Here is a 12,339-nt window from a genome sequence, read left to right on the forward strand (position 1 = left end):
CCTGGAGAAATACAACCCTAGAAAGAGTGATCCACAACAGTATAACACGATGTGGTGTCTAACACACAAGGCTGTACAAGAGCATCGGTACTCAGAATCTCCATTCAGAAATATTTCATGCCAAGATTTTTTTTTCTGGGTGGCAGTCTAATATTAGCCAAGGCAAATATGGTTAGTAGAAAAGGGTAAGGCAAAGCTGTTCATTCATAGCTCAGAACAGGCTAAGCTGGGAAAAACTATAAAATGTTAAATGATAGAAAGTTGCTGTGACAGGTGTAATTGTTAATTAGAAGCTAATTATCTTCTATTGGTAAGTGATTCACAGGTGTTCTGAGCCTTACAAAAAGAGGCAGGGATTCTTAAGGTAATTCTGACAGCATTGTGACTTTGTTGTGAAATCTACGTGTTACTGTCTGTTGTGGTTCAGTGTATTAATTTAATTAATGGACTGTTAGTCCTTTTTTGAATAGAAGGCTAGGGAAAACAAGGTAGTGATCCTGTACCACGGATGGGCAAATACGTAGGGCTTTACTTCCTTTTGAGGAAAAACAGAGATGAACTTCTTCTCTGAACTACCCTCTATTATCCGTTTATAGATAACCTACTATAGGCTTTTGGGGGCAAGTATAACTTTCTGGAAAGCAAATCAAACTCACCTTGAAGTCTTTGCATGCTGTGAGTTCTATTGTTAGTGGATGCAGTCTACCTGAAACTAATCTGCATAAAGAAGAGAAATGGAAGAAATAATACCTGTCAGCATCAGCATGTAAGTTCACACCAAGAAACCTCCTGTGGAGGCATCTGTTTGTTTTGTTGCTGTTTGTTTTGTGTGTTTTTATTTTTGTTTTTTTTTTTTTTTTTTTTTTCCTGTTTGAGTGTATGTTTTTTCATGTAGGTCAGCAAAAATGCCCATTCAGACTGATAAACCAGGAATGAGTGCTGTACGTGGAAGGGGCTTCCAGTCACCTGATGTTACAACTGCCCATTCCAAACCACTTTTATAGTGGCTTTAAACCATTTTGGAATACAGTTGTGGTGGGTTATCTTCATGATTCTGCTGAAAAACTATTCTGGAACCTCAGTCCCATAACTAAATATTTGAAATGTGTAAGTGAAATTCATTTCTGAGCAGTTAGTGCCAAGAATCTACAAAAGGCTTGGGTATACCAAGAAACAGCTGCTGTCTGTCTCCATGTACAAGACCATTGTGCTATGCTTCTTCAGTCCTACCAAACTCTGCTGACTAAGTTATCATAGCAGGCACTTGTAGAGTTGACCTTGTGTATTCATTTTTTCAGCCACAGAAAATCAGAAGTTCACTTTTATTGCTTTCTATTATTCCTAAGCAAGAAACAAATGAGCAAGGGTGATTAGTGTCAGTGCTTGTTGATCTCTTCCTATTCATACCATGACTGACTACTCTACAGTGAGGTTGCTGGAGATTTTTACAACTGTAATTTTTCTAAGTGCTTGAACTCATGTATTTGGGCTAACAGGCTTGACTGTACTAGGTGACAAAGCACTGTAAACTCAGATTAAAAACAGACAAACTAGGTTATGGACTCAATTTTTTCTTTTCTCCATATCATGCTTTTGTGATTGCTGGTTTGGACTGACTGCTGGTTTATTATGCCATATGCTACCATCACTATGTTGTTTAAATGTATGTCAAGCAGAGCAAGGACAGCCATACCAACTGTTCTGCATTTAGGAACAGTTACAAAAGCTTTGATCATTTGTATACAAGGAGAGGATTCCTAACCTGAAATCTTGCTTAGAAGTAGATTAGCCTTCAAACCTTCAAAAATATGGTGAAAACCAGGTTGATGCCACCAAGCATTTCACACTGATTTCCTTGAAAATAGCGTTTAGATTTTATTTCAGTTGTATTTATCTGCTTATTCTTTTTTTAAATATTAAAATGTAGCAGTAGTATTCTAATTGTTGTTTATTTTAATAGAAAGAATAAAAAACTTGCAGTAGGGGGATATTAAAAAAGATATCAGGAGATCATAAAATAATGATAAAGCAAAAATTGCTGCTGCTCAGGCAGATAGTGACCATGGAAAGGAAATTAGAACAAAGTCTTGTGGAGAGAAAAAGAAAAGATGAAACTGAGAGAATGGGATTAAATTCAGCACAGTTTACATATGTGTTCACAAAGGTTGCAGCAGAAGCTAGTTTGACCTATAGAAATAAATAGTTAAATAAGGAAACTAGAAGTAGAATAGGACCCTAAGGGTTATAAAAGACACAAGGACCAGAAAAACAGGGTCTCCTCCATCCCAGACCTTAAGGTGTCAAAGATTTTTATATACATGTATACATAATATTGAATAAACATCAGATTGAGGTACCTTTTAATGTCATAACCAGGGAATAACAAATAAATCAATTTTACTTTTAAAAATTGAGTTGTTCAAGTATTACTTTGTCATATGGCCTCAGGATACACAAAATTCTGAAAACGACTGGAAAAAATAGAAATATTCTACAATTGTAGATAGCAGACTGGAGCAAATTAAACTCTGGATCAGTAAGACTGTTTTTTTCTTAAGACAGGAAAGTAAAACAGTTTTCGTCTAATTACACTTAAGCACAGTATTTTACATGGTATCACCAATTTAAATACATATATATACATATATTTAAAACAAGTGAGGCAATATTTAATAGAAATAGCTTGCTAGTTTAAAAATAGTTGCTGCTCGTTTGGCAGGGAAGAAACTTCTCCTAATCCCTCTGCTTAGATGAACAAAGTTATCCAAGTGAATAACAGATAAACAGATAGAATGTAATAAATAAAAGCTAGTGCCACTGAGCTTGAATTTTAAGAAACGTGAAAATGAGAAAAGACAAATTATTAAGTCTATCTGAATGACTGTTCTTATTTCTATTCTAATAATCTATTCTAACTCCATGTAATCATAGTATTGCATTGATTAGCTCACTGAAATGTAATCTGATTAGTGGTTCACTAGGTTGCATTTAATCTAACTGATTATGCTAGTGCACAGCATCTCTGAGTAGTTTGTTCTGTGTAGTTGTTACTCTAATGCACAGACAGTTCATTAGAAATTCTACAAATAAAAATGATTACCTAGCTCATTGTGATTTTTTTTTCTAGTCTTCTGCACACCCTGGTCATTTTTCCAATATTTGAAATCATGTGTAAAGTTTGTATTGTTAACAGGCCACTAAAATGCATATAGCATGCATCTTATGTCTGTCATCATCTATTTTCAGTCTTCATAACTAAAAAGTAATCATATATATGCACACAAAAAATATATATAAAAAATAAGATATATCACCCATGAATATTATTATGGCTTGGTTTTGCACTTAAGCTCTGTTGGTAACCTCCCTGGTGAAGAGTGCCCAATTTGTTTAGTAGCTCCACAGCTCTATTTGCAGGAGGAAATTACAGCTGCAACACAGGATTTGCAATGGTTTCAGTTTCTTTCCGTAATGGATTAGTTCTTATATTAATTCCTATTAAGACAAGTAATTGTTTATAGACAGAAGCTTTAATAGCAGGTTTTCACTCTGCTTTTGTCTTATTGAAAGTCATTCAGCCATGAAAGATTACTCTTTCATCTGGGGACTTGTGGCAAAGGGAAAAGGAAGGTCACCTCTTGCAAATGGACAACAAAAGCATTTTATGCAGCAATTGTTGTTTTGGTAGAAGAGTTAAAAGCCAGAACAATGGAGTTATGGCAGTCAGGAAAAAGGAAACGTGGAATGAAGGAACGATTTGAGCCTGGTTGTAAGGAGTTTGTAACCCCACAGAAAATGTACAGAAGCTAAATTAACCAATAATGTATTTAATGAAACAACCTGTATCTATGAAGAATAAAAAGTGCAAGTATTTGATAGAGCCATTAGAAAGCAAACAATGACATCTTTATCTGTCTCATTCTTCAGCAGTTAGTACCATGGAAAGCTGAGAGGGTGAAACATTTTTATTTTTCTGCTATCCTCTTCACTAACTGTCCATTTTACTTTCCTATATCATGGAAAGAATCATATTTGTTCTATCCTGTCCAGAAGAAGCTCAATTTTGCTTATGTCTCTAAAGGGGGATTAGGACTGTAAATCTGGAGCTGTACAGTAGAGATGGGGATGTTGGTATATACTTTCCAGGTATTAATTGTCCAGGTGTCTAAGGCCATGTTTGCTGTGACAAATCCTGGAATTGTTTTATACCCATCTGACAGGATGAAGATTTTAAGTCTTAAGCACAGTTTGCAGCCAGTGGAAAGTGAAAGGACCTGGGGCCTGGAATTGAACTGTGAAGTTCAAGGGCAGCCTTGTCTGCAGTGCCCATGAAATGGTGTTGTTTAGGATTCTGAGGGCAGCAAGGAGGGTGCACAGCTAGCTCATTACCCTGGACTTCAAAAGAGCAAACTTTGGCGTCTTTGGGGAATCTGACAAAGCCCTGGAGGGAAGAGGGACTAAGAAAATCTGTTTAATATTCAAGGATCACCTCCTCCAAACTCAGCTATTTACAAAGGAACAGCAAGTGGACACAATAGAAGTAATAATCTGGCTGATCAAGAAATCAAACATTACTTCCAGATCCTCAGTCAGTTACTTGCCTGGGACCAGTCAATATCCAGTCAGAAGTCTGTGGTCCATTACTTTGTTTTACTGACTACCCTGGCTGATAAGACAGATCAATGTTTTCAGAGTGGAAAGAGGCTTTAAAGTTTGTTCTCCCTCTTTCTACGTGTTTTTGAAAACTACCTTAAGAATCATGAGGAAAAACTCTACCTGGCACTTCTCTAATGCCATTTGAGGAAATCAAATTACACAATGCCCAGCTTCATGCTTAGTCCCAAGCACGCCATCAGTGAGCCAAAAGGGCAATAGTGTATGACCTTACTGTAGCTCCCATATTCCCCTTCCAAGCACTCTCCACAGGAGAGGCAGAAATATACCTCTCTAAGCACAATATTGAATTATTTTATTGTTTACTTAACTCAGGAAATGCAGGACTTCTAATGTGGAGAGGGGGAAAAAAAAGCTACCAAACATCTGCCTGCTGATGGAAAGTAGCAAGTGGAATTAATTGTTTTGCTTTGCTTGTAAGCACAGCTTTTGCTTTACCTCAATCCATGAGTTCTCACACTTTTACCTTTCCAGTTCTGTCCCCCATCCCACTTGGGGAGAGTGAGTAAGTGGTTGTGTGGCACAAATGCCTGTTGGGTTAAACAACAATAGTGGAATAATTGATTGGCCAGGTATTTTTGAGGACCATAAAGACATTTTCAGAATAATAAAATATTGAATTATTTTTAGATGTGAGAAAAATGCAGCTAAGCGGAGTCTGGAGCATTCGCTTTGTCAAGTGTTGGTTGAGGAAACAAGTCAGCTGCTGGTGAAAACATTTTGTTTTAGAAGAAACCAATTCAGAGTGTTCATCCAGAACAGCAGAAGAAATGTATGCTGTCAGATCCAGTCTCTTCAGCTCTCTGTGCTTTGAGTGTCAGATAATAGCCATAAATTTGTGTGGAAGAGGGAGGGGTGAGTTTTGTCTCTAATACATGCTCCACGGATACATGACTAGAAGAGAGACTATGGATCTTCTTTTGAGTGTGCCTGTCATTATGATGAATTTCCTCAGTTACAGCAAAAAGGAAGATCACGTGGATCAGCTGCTGCAGTGCTCCTTTGCCAGACAAGAGAGTTTTTCCTGTGCTGTTATTAAGTAGCCTTATATTTTCTTTTATGTTGGAAATCTGCCCCATAAAAGGAAATCGGTGTCAAAAAAGATAATGCATAGTAGTGTGGTGTTTCCCATCCAGGTGGGAAAGAAAGAAATATGCATTATTTGTGAAGGAAAATGAAACCTTCACGAATGAGGAACAACAAAGAGCATCTAACATCCTAGAACAGTAAATCTGGCAATGATTTCCAGAGTTACCATTAACACTGTACCCCGTCATCTGAGAATAAAAAGTTCATGATCGTTTTCAGGTACTCAAGATAATTTCAGATTATTTTCTAACCTTTGAGACAGTCACTTGACTGACAGAGCTCTTTGTTTAAAGTGACTTTTAATTTCTGTAGGATAAACATTTTTAATGCTTAAGATGAGAATCCATAATTAATTTAATTCAGTTAGCTGCCATTTGATCAGTCTACATGTATATCCATGCGATGGAGCTGTCAAAAAATAGGACTGTGGAAAGATTTTAATGAATGCTTCACCCACTGGATGGTTTTCTGCTTAATTGCAGAGGTAATCTGCATCCCACAGTGGAGCAGATCTCCACACTGCAGCCCGTGGAGGAGCCCCCGGTGGAGCAGGTGGATGTGGCCTGGAGGAGGCTGCGGCCCATGGAGAGCCCCCCCAGGAGCAGGCCCTGGGCCGGAGCTGCAGCCCATGGAGGGGAGCCCACACAGGAGCAGGGGATCCTGCCTCTTTGAAGTTCCTGTGGCACACTCTATAGCTTTCACTCAAAAGATTTTTGTGATAGTTTGTTAGCAGTGCTCAGACATTAAAATGTTAACAGTAGCCAATCACTTGGCCTTAGGCAGTGGGCTAGTCATGACATGGGGAGAAAAGGTGTTAAAAATGATTCTGATGACAGGTGTTTATTTAAAAGAAATGTGGGGAGCCCATAAGCAACTACTAACTCAAATCACATTATGACAGGAAGGATAAACACCGTGCTTACTCACCATGGGCTGTAAGGTACAACAGTGTGAAAATATTGCTGAGTACTGCATTTGAGGCACCCAAAAATACATGTAACAGTTGGCTTGCGAAACTGGAGTGCTCCGATGGATGGCTACAAACTCTTCAGAAGGGATGGGCTAGGAAGAAGCAGCAGGGGTAGCCCTGTAGGGTAGGGAAAAAAAGGAGTTCCTGGGGCTATCAAGAAGGTCATTCTAGGTAACTGCAAGAATTTCATCCCCTTTGGTGTGATGATATTGCTGGTTTTCTGATGTATCCCTACTAGAGAAAACAAAAGTTTTTAGACAATCATTTCCTATAACTAGTAGGTACAAGTATTATATCTTACCTATTACTGAGCTATAAAACCTCTAAGACATTTATCTAATTTGAAACATGTTTCAAGTAATGTTTATTTTACAAAGCTCTTTTCTTTATGGTCAGGTATGCTCTCTGTAAAACAGGAAATTATTTAAACTTTATCTGTCAATAAAATCCCAACCGTATGTTTATGATGTCTCATTCAATTCATGTGATGCTTGCCCACTGTGTTAAATAAACAATCTGCACCTGTCAGTTGTTACAACTCTTACTGGAAAACTTAGTAACATAAAATCTGCATTTGATAGGAATGTTATTCTATTGTTATTATGGTATAATTTATTAAAATCATGGATTCCAGTCACCCTTTGAAGCTTTATATTAAACAGTATCCTAGGAGATGAATGGCCAAAGCTCTAAAATGCAGGTTATAAACAATACTGTAGCGGATACTTTATAATTCATGCAGTCTTTGTGAGCTACAGTAGCAGTTCAGATAAAATTTCAAAACAAAAATATGGATTATATTTAACTTTAAAAAAAAAATTGTTACTCTAGTAAATTGCTGATTTATTCCAAACAAATTATATGTGCTTTCTCATTATAAATTGGCTTCTTTTCTTCATAAATTCAGGAAACATCTTCTCAGCTATTCTGCAAAGCCTTTGCACCACTCCAACTCCCGGCAGAAAGAGCTAGCAGCAAGGATGCATTTCCACAGTTCACTGGTTTCTTCATGGAATCACATCAGAAAAAAAGGCCTCCTATGATCTTTTTAAACAGTGTTTGTGCCTCTGTGCTCAGTGAGCTTGCCCAGACCCTTGGAAATTGGCCTGTTAGTTTGTGTGGTTTGGTTTGGGGCAAGGAGATTTTTAGCACAGAAATACTGAAAGTTTTAAGTCATTCTCTAAGGATATGGACACCTGTCTAACTAAAGCTTTTTGTAAGATTGGTTAGGCTGGCATTTGTAGCTGCTTATAAGCCTCAGCCATACTAAAAACTCTGAGACCTTTGCAAGGGTGTTAGCTCAGCAGATTTGTCTGCTTGGTCTAAATAATAGCCACAATCCTTGTATTGCACTGCTTTGATTTTTCCATCAAGGAAAGCTAGAGAAACAGGGTGAAGAAATCAGGATTCTTTTACTTTGCTAAAACAGATGATTTTGTCTTTTCCTGAAGATTTGTAATTCAAGTTGCCAGGAGCAGGGAGATTATAATATGATAATATTTGTCAAGTGCAAAAGCTACGAAGAAGACACACAAGAAGGAAGAAATTAAGGTATGGAAACAACTAGGAAGACTACAGAGAAGAGTTTTAGTAAACAGAGGTAAATACAAGTCAAGTCAAACAAAATCTCAATAGAATTGGCATAACAAGGTGACAAAACCAGTGGCAAAATACAGACGTGGAGATGTTAGGAGAGGAGATGTTAGGAGGAATTGATTTATTTCTTAATGGATGGCAGTCTTTAGGTTAGGAAGAAATTATCTATTCATACAGTTCCCTCTGATTTTCACTTCATTTTCTGTAGGTGTAGCCTATTTACTTATTGAGGTAGATTGGCCTCATTCCAAGACTTGTTTGCATGCCATACAGTTAGTGGCAAGAGAGCTTTCTTTCCATGCTAATTATGTTCTTTTAAAAGACTTGCTCCACCTATATGGGTGAGAGCCTGCTTAATGATTCGTATCACACAGGTGAGTAAAAAGAGGAAAAAAGCCAAGCAGTCATTGAGAATGTGGTGAGATTTCTGACATGATTAACTCAGATTCATTCCAGGCAAAATGTTTGACCTCATGATTTCCTCAGCTGAGCCAGTGTGAAGCCAACCTATCTCCAGGAGAGTGTCTGAACATTCATTTTACTGAAAATATTAATGAGTTACAGTCCTGCTTAGCTAACAGCTTCACACCTGAATCCTTCCTCAATCAGGTATGAATGTAAAAATTCCAAAAATTTTAAGGCAACCAGTTTCCTAATAATGATAAACAAAGGAAGTCAGAGGCCAAAAACTAATGGAATACCAGTAATATACTGCAATATATTCTGTTTACCTGCTGTATCTGACATCTTAATGTAATACTGGTCTGCCAGAGTTACTGGAGGCAGTAACTTTATCTGCTCTTCCTCACAAAAGCACTTTCTGCAACACCAGGTCTTAATGCAAGAGCAGAGCAGCTCTGTTACTGGTACAGATAATTTTTCTCATCACCTTTCCACAGAAGCCATGGGCTTTAGTGAGACACTGTACATGTGTAGAACACCATTCAAAGAAATGTAATTCTCAGTCAAGTGAAAAGGAAATACCTATATATATAGCTGAAGAGGGAGTGCAAAGAGGATGGAGTCAGGATCTATTTAGTGGTGACCAGTTGCAGGACAAGATTATCAATTACTTGCTAATAATCCCAATTTCTTTACTTCGGATACCAAGGAGCAGACTCTCCTTGGCAGAGAGTCAAAGCTGAGGCCTCTGAGCACACTTCATCAGCACAATGGTCTGGTAACAACCCTGAAGCCTCAATGAAATTAGCAGTTCAACAGTCCCAGATTGTTATAGGGCATGAGGCACATGTATGGTCTCTTTCTCACCACATTTCAGTCACACACCTAAATCCAGGCTCATGTAATGGCTGCGAGACATCACTCCGACTTGCCTGGTCAGTATTTCTGAGGTTTTTGGCACAGCCTGAGGTGGCAAAATGACAAATGCTTTGTCAAATGCCAAAATGCTTTGGATGCTCTTTACAGACCCATTCAGCAGAATAAAAATTTTCTTACTTAAACAAGAGGAAGAGCGGATCTTCGTTACTGCAGAAGCTTCACCAAACGGGATGGACAAAGCAGGGCCATGGAGTAGCTGCTATGAGAAGGCATGTTGTGGCCTCGTGCACACAAGGAATTTCAGAGATGCTACAATCTATTACAGGTGGGCAGAAAGGAGGAAGATCATTCCTTCTGAGATGCCCCTAGTTAACTAGAATTGTATGTTGGAAGGAGTCATCCTGACAGATAGTTTGATGTCTCTTATGTCACTTTTACTGAAGCTTCAAGTCTGGAAGCAATTGGAAATCTCTGATATTTCTATGATCTTGGCTGCTAACAGGGTTGTTCATTCAAATGGCAACAGCATGTCAGAGCTTTGAAATGTCTCAGTGATGATCAGCAGCTGAGGCTGAGAAGAAAAATTGCCATTATTACATCCATGAGGAAGAATAGAGAAAGATTTCAATGACAGTTTTGTCACCCTTTAGCAATGCTGTTTATATGCAGCTTAAAACAGTTTACATTTTCCGTGATATTCAGCCTTTCCTGATCTGATTCACAGGGTTATAAACTTTCTAGAAGACCAGTGGTACACAACAGGTATGAACCAGATCCAACAGATGCCTGTAGTAAAGTGGCACCAGATGGATGAAGCCCATGTGAAACTCAAAGCCAAAATAACTGAAATCCTACAAGTTACCAGTTACTACACCCCAGACTGATTTCAAATACGTGTTGTTTGTTTTTTTTTTTTAATTAGAGCAGTGGATGTTTTGCTTTGGGATTTTATTTATATATATTTCTAGGTTAGTTCATGGTATCCAGAAAACAAAAACAAAACAAATCAACAACAACAAAATGGGCACACGGTTTATAGCTATGCCTATGCTTCAGAGGTAAGGTAAAATGTGTACTGAATGCTATGAATCACATGTAATTATAATTATATAAAATTACATCTAGGAACTACAATGGGAATTTCTTAAAAAAAATAATTCAGTGATGAGCGTAAGTCAAAATAAGGCTTTCTCCTGCCTTTCTCCTGAAAAAATACATTTTAAAAATATTCATCTATAATTCTGCAGACATTGATTTTATTGACTATGTGCAATGTTAATCAATTGCTGTTAGCTAACAGTGCAACATGTCACATCCAGCACAGTATGCTGTCAGTGCATAAGCATCAGGTTGGTAATAGCCCAAATCCCTTGCACAGAAAGAGCTTTCTACTGTACTTCACAATGACTGTCTTGAGACAATGTTGAGACAGTGATGTCTTCTAATGAAGCCCTCCCTAGCTTACTCAGTTTGTCTGTTCCAGGTCCCCACATTGTATATTTCTTTGCATTTGAGGAATCCAGAGAGAAAACTGGCCTTTGTCAGGAAGTCAACAAACAATTTAATTTAAATGAACCCCAAGCAATCTTGTGACCCTGACTTCTGCTTCAGCTCAGAGCCATCTGGCTGAGTTCATGTGTTTGGCACTCTGGGATGAGTGTCCAGGTTCTCCAGGTAATTCCAAGCTCTAGTTGATAGGATGCTAGTGGGGAGAGGAGTTTGTGTGACCCATGACTGATTCATTTATCTGAGAGAAGCTTTGAGTTCATAACTCACACCAGAGGCTTTAAAAGCTAAATTACATGTTCAAATAATAACAGTGTTGTTTATAATTAAACTACCTTGCACTGTGACTCAGTCAGAAAACAAGAAAGAAATTAAACACACAAAACTTGGAAGATCCTTACCATGTACAAAATATTGACACGACATGATGCCACTAAGTTGGTAAGACTGTTCATGGTATTTGAGTTTAGTATTAAATGCAGATTCAGTACTGGATATGATGAAGCTGATGGACTTTGGAATTTTTTTTATTTCCTGGTTTAATACCAGACAAGATATCGTGAGGACACCAGCAAGATGCAGCTGAAGTCTTATGAAAGTTTACTACCAAGGCAGAGAATGATTTGACAGGAAAATAAATAAATAAATAAATGAAGTACTATAAGTCCTAGTTTCTTACCTTGTGCAGTTATCTCAGCGACTGGACTATAGTAAGCTGACAACTGTCTCTCCCACTGTAGCCCTTTACAGAGAGTCCCAATAGTAAAATGGTGGCAGAGATGTAAATTCATCAGTGGAAAAGCTACTCTAAGTTTTGAGGAAGGCCCAATATAGCCTTGAAATTTGCTGGTAGACTATCAGGCAGTTCATAGTTAAAATACCATGTGTTTGTCCCCAGTATAGCGTCCTGGTTTGGTGAGAACACATTTCCAAACTGCCTTTCATCTGGGCTTCCCATCTTCAAGGTAGTTTGTAAATGTGTCAAGGTAACAGCTAAGTGCAGAATGCTGAAAGCACCACATCAGCACTGGGGATAGGAAGAAAAAAAGTAAAAGGGAAAAATAAAAAAAAAATGGGGTCGTACAGGAGTTAAACCGACAGGGAAAGAGGTCCATGAAAACTTCCTCTAACAAGGACTTGATGCCTGTTAGGTGTTCATTTAGGGTATGGCAGTGCTGATCATAACAAAACTTGGACAAGTTTGGGGGCTAGACTACCGCAAC

At 38.1% G+C, this 12,339-nt stretch overlaps 1 long non-coding RNA gene across 1 annotated transcript; it reads left to right on the forward strand.

Annotated features, from left to right (window-relative positions):
- Positions 1 to 386: 386 nt before the first annotated feature.
- Positions 387 to 7,197, forward strand: LOC110352718 (uncharacterized). The gene is made up of 2 exons (XR_002402185.4): positions 387 to 766; positions 6,246 to 7,197. It is a non-coding gene; the product is annotated as an uncharacterized lncRNA (long non-coding RNA).
- Positions 7,198 to 12,339: the final 5,142 nt, after the last annotated feature.

This window comes from Anas platyrhynchos, chromosome 4, assembly GCF_047663525.1.
Source record: "Anas platyrhynchos isolate ZD024472 breed Pekin duck chromosome 4, IASCAAS_PekinDuck_T2T, whole genome shotgun sequence".
NCBI lineage: Eukaryota > Metazoa > Chordata > Aves > Anseriformes > Anatidae > Anas > Anas platyrhynchos.